Source organism: Anneissia japonica, unplaced genomic scaffold (genome assembly GCF_011630105.1).
Source record: "Anneissia japonica isolate Jap-2015-1 unplaced genomic scaffold, ASM1163010v1 scaffold1165_len1893470_cov193, whole genome shotgun sequence".
Taxonomy (NCBI): domain Eukaryota; kingdom Metazoa; phylum Echinodermata; class Crinoidea; order Comatulida; family Comatulidae; genus Anneissia; species Anneissia japonica.
The window spans coordinates 1,477,544-1,483,034 of NW_022709613.1; the positions used below are offsets into that span (position 1 = coordinate 1,477,544).

A 5,491-nucleotide genomic window follows, 5' to 3' on the forward strand; every position below is an offset into this window, starting at 1 on the left:
GGGACCATTTTCGAAAGATTTTGAGCGACGCCCGACCACGCCCACTTTGCTATCGTCGGAGACACCGCCCTACTCCGCTCGGGAACATCGGACCTTCCCCCATCCCGTCGGACAAATCCTGGCGCCAGACTGAACTGTGGCTCTATCTCCTATCAAGGGCATGCCTAGGTGAAGGAAATGATACTGAAAACGCCACCATTGCCTAATCACAGATCACTGTTCTTACCTTTGACATTGTGGATGAGTTTGAATTGAGCTGCTGCGCAGCGACAGTTCTGCAATAATGGTACAATTATGATGATTAGGCCCTTACATACATTTTCATAGCATCGCAGTCCGAACAGTGATTACACCGCTTAGCAAGTTCTAGTATAGTGTTCATCAACATAAACAAGCTTCAGTGATATTTGAAAGGGGAAATATATAAATCTGTGTTTAGGATTAGTACAACTGGCGTAAGTAGGCCGATAACATATATTTATTTTTCTGCATAACTGTTATCAATAGAAATAGTAATTCCTAGTAACGATGAATGTGTATGACATACATTCTTCATCGCAACTATTGTTATTTCCAATGATTGGTAATGATTGCTGCAGACGAGCAAAGCAATGTTTTATTGCATTAGTACATACCTAGGAAAATGAGAAACTGCTTTTCATGTAAATTGAACAAAACGATATCCGTAGACCTAAAAAGGCGCATCCGCTGCTTATGGTGCATAGAGCTAAATGACTGTAATGTATTCCAAGAATATAGGCCCTTTGATATTATTTTTGTATATTATACAACGCTCTCTGTAACCATGGAAACGTATAGTTGGCGTTTCTGTAGATGATGTCTAATTTTGCCTGAAAGTGAACGTTTGTTAAGAAATTAATATCACCGCCAAATAAAGAAAAATTGGCAACTTGAATATTAATAGATTTATAACAGACATTCTCAATGTTTACTATAGGCTATTCCATTGGAACGAAATCCTAATTAGGCCTAGTATAATAAAATTAGATAATCATGCCCTATGGAAATTAATTTGTTGTGTACCAATTAGTGAGAAACCTAATGTTTTGTTGTCACGGTAATATTAGTTATAATATGTACGTCTGAACTTATGCATCTCCGCTCCGTTAGTCCGTTAACAACATTTAAGTTTATTATTTTTTACCAATGGAGAACAAATTAATTTAGCGATCAACTACCGTACGAAGCATTTCTATTACATTAAACACACAAAATAATGAATACAATACGTTCTTCGTAAAACATTCGACATGTCAAGGGAAAAAATCTCCTCAATTAGGCCAAAAAAAAAAATATAAAAAAAATAGGCCTATGTTGTGTTGCCCTCCGCGACCGACCGAAATTTTCCAAAAAATCGGGTCGGCATTTCTTCTTTTTTTTTTTTGTTCAAGTACAAATTCGAGAAATACCATTGGCAAAATTAACATTTAGAACATAAAATCTATCAAAAAGAGACATGTATTTTATCTAAATCTGGCCATAGACCCAGATGCACGCGTAAAATCGGTAAAATAGAAGGCATAGGCCTAAAGCTGGTTTTCCACTAGGCGAATTTATTCCATGAACGAAATATTTTTCTCTTTTTTATTCGATTGTATTACATAGAGGCTTTTTTTTCATAGCCATAGTGTGGTTTTACTCGACCTGCCAGTGCGTGATAGCGTGGATCGGATACACATATTATTTTACGTTTCGAAGCCAAATAAAACTTTCTTTAAACTGATTTATTTTTATTAAATTTATTTCAATATACACTTGGTTAGCATAATCCGTCATTAAATATCTTTTGTTTGGCAAGCTTGCCATCGTTCTTTTGTGGTGCTTACGAGCTACGAGCCCATAGGCCTAGGTTCTTCATAATTGAAACTGGAGTTTGAGGCCTATCCTACTTCAGGTAGGGCTTATTACTAAGAAGAAAATAAAAAAATCCGACCGACTGATCGATGATCTCGATTTTTTCCATTTAAGGGCAACACAACAATTTTTTTTTTGGCCTTATTGTAATACCGGTAACTAATAATAGTTCCAGACTACTGTACGTAACAAATGACGTCACAACGGTCGTTGAGTTTAGCTAAACATTTCTTGATTTAATCTAAAATAAGATAATCGTCTACTAATATCTTACTAAATGGCAAAGATAAATAAGTAAAATATTTCTTTGTTTTTATTTTTAAAGTAAATTACTTCTTTCGGCATCTATTCGATGCCGATTGACTTAGATTCTATGTACTGCCGACCGACTTCGAATCGGTTTGAGCAAAATAACATTATTATTATTATTATTATTATTATTATTATTATCATATATATATTCATATACATATATATATATATATACATATATACATATATATATATATTATATAAATATATATAACAATAAATGTATATGAATATTGTATTATATAAATATTAATATATATATTATGTATATATTATATATTATTATATATAAATATTATTATATAATTTTAATATAATATTAATAAAAATGATATATATATATATATGTTTTTTCTTCATCTCTCTTCAAGAGGGTAATAATAAGTTATAGTTCATAATGTCATGCATCATGACGTGTACATATTATAAGTACAAACCGTCAAAAAATGCATAGTGAAGCAACTTTGGCATATAATGACGTCATACGATATCATCAGGCCTATGTTGACGCGTTGACGACCATGTAATGATGCAAGTCTGAATTAAATTTCCAGAACCTCTTAAGTGGTAGTGCATTTGCATCCTCGGCTCATTAAAGCAATGTATTAATTACACATCCTAACACAGACTAGTTCAATCACTAGACCGTCCGAAAATATGTGTTATATTAGCCTATGTTATGTTTCATACGGAATCGATGATGCCTAATTGTATTGCGTTTGCTTTCTGGAACAAAGCAAATATCTTTCTGTCCTGTTGGATGACTGTAAAGCATCTCTGTTCACGTATGTAGGCCTACCTAGTACCGTAATATTTTTTTTTTCATTTGAGAAGTGTTTATAACCTATGGTATGTTTACGTTTACCTAGGGATGTGGATTAAGCTCACTTAAGTGCCGCAATTTACGCATGCGTCAGGTTACAAGCGAACAACCGCTTATTAAGTCCACGTTAATTAATTTTGCCTCAAAATGAACTTGATGAAATGAAAAAGGTTAGGTCAGCGAGTTACATCTGTTTTTCTTTCTTCTTTTTCTTGAATTATGGCATCGACATATCTCTCGTTCCATCCATTTGGTTTGTAAATCCAAGCGGGTCTAATAAACCTAACATCAATATTCATGATATACTTGATGAAGTAGGCCTACTAGTGCTTAAACTCTAGCTAAATATCGTATACGGCTAATTGTATATATTCAATAATATTTCTGCTTTTGATTATGTTGTACCTCAAAAACATTTGCACAGCTCTGCCGTTTCCAGTATTTAGCATTGCTTCTGTAATTAAAAATTTAAGGCAGACCTTCGTGTAATATAACATTTATTTATTGGAGATCCTGCATTGCCGTTTAAAATGCTTAGGAAGAGGGCGTATCACAAACATTTGTTTTTAAGTCTGTGTGATGATTATTGGTGCTACGCGGGCTTATTATTGTCTAAAATCTGATCCAATTTGGGACAAAATTCCGAATGGTCCAGAGGTTAAAGTTTTTGTATTGAGCAATCTCGTAGGTACTTTTTCTTTACTGTTTGCAAGATCAACCTTCAATAATACAGTTTAAAATATCAATTTTCCCTGTAAGGACATGTGTCGTGCTTCTGATGGAGTAATATTAAACCTGATTGATAGATCAAATAATTAATTAAATAGTTTGATGCAGCAATTCCATTAATTTCAATCAATGAATTAATTTTAAGTATATAACTTTATCCGTGAATAAAATATGAATACGTGGACTAATAAACGGATACGTTGGGAGCATGCTAACCCCGGACGATGTTCTAGACATGAATTTAATAATTACGTGGAACACAATTCCGGAATGTCATGTGTAATGGAAACGTGAAGTGATTTGCGGGGTGATATCATTTCTATCAACCGTATATTTTCATTAGCGATCACTTGACGTTTTCCTTTACGTAGAAATAAAAACACCACTCCATATGTTATGATAATGTGCTCGCTATGAACTGTGCGTGCGTTTAAAGTAATATCGATAGACCAAGTACGCTATCGACTAAGGCGAGCCATTGTCTCATTCATTCGCGACAGGTGCAAACGTACAATCCGATCAGCTAGCTATTGGATTAATACATTGTGGATTATTCATATCAACCATCGTAATGAAGATGAGTTAGGGCAGAGGTTTTCTTCCTGTGTCAGCAGGCTTTAGCATCGTGAGTAACGCTAGACCTAAAATTTCAAACTTTGAGCCGATTTATTCTAATTTAGGCAGCGCATTCAAATCTCATAATATTCAATTTAATACATTGATTGAAGTTAGAGCATCGTGTATACGAATGCAAATTTAATCCGTTTAGCATTTTATGACTGATTCACAGAATAACTTTCAAATATTAGTTTTCACATTTATTACATTTTTTATTGCAATTTGTAAGACCATAAAATTGTTTGACAGCTATGCATTATTATGTACATGCAGAGAAAGCGACTATGTGTGTTAGTATTCACTGTCACTGTAAAAGATAGGCCTACTCAGTGTTAAAATCTGAAAACAAACTCTCAAATATTATTATATAAATTCATCATCATAATTGTCCATACTCATAATTATGTATCATAATTATTGTCACCATTACCATAGTCCTCATTATCATTATCATCATCACCATAACCACCATTACAATCATCAAACCATATCGTTATTGATGTTAGCATTATTATTATCATCGTCATGATCACCTTCATAACATCATCATCATCATCATACGTCGTCATCATTGTAGTCTTCATTACCAAATCCTCATCCTCATCATCATTATAATTATTTAACAACTACATCATTACCATTCTCATTATATAGCCTACCATTATAGTCAAGTCCGAAATGTAGCAATATCAGAGGTTGCATTTTTTATTGCTATAATTTTTAAAAATTGGATATGATGTAGAGTAGACATTGATAAATCAAAAAGTATGTGCAACATTTTTTTTTCATACGTAAGGGGGGTTGCCAGCAGTTTCAAAATGGCCGTAATTTTTCCCTAAAATTGTCACTAATATTGTAAGTTTATGTAATTAAAATGCAGTATTCAATTGAAAATCCACTCATAACAATGACAACAACAGTTAACTAACTATTGTACACATTTTTGAGCTATTACAATTTAAAATGGCTGCATTTTCCATTATTTCAGCTTTTTAGCATACATATTAATATAATAATAACCGATCTGTAACTGTAAAACAAAAACGTGTGATAGAGCTAGTTATATGCAATTGCCATATGCTGTTAATGGTTATTGCCATAATATACCATGATATATATGTGATATATATGTAT

General features: G+C 33.0%; 1 long non-coding RNA gene across 1 annotated transcript in view; it reads left to right on the plus strand.

Moving 5' to 3' along the window:
- Positions 1-295: 295 nt before the first annotated feature.
- LOC117106828 overlaps positions 296-5,491 on the plus strand; it is a 19,466-nt gene continuing 14,270 nt past the window's right edge. Inside the window, exon 1 of the long non-coding RNA XR_004445148.1 lies at positions 296-455. This is a non-coding gene — a long non-coding RNA (uncharacterized LOC117106828). The remainder of the gene's footprint in view (positions 456-5,491) is intronic.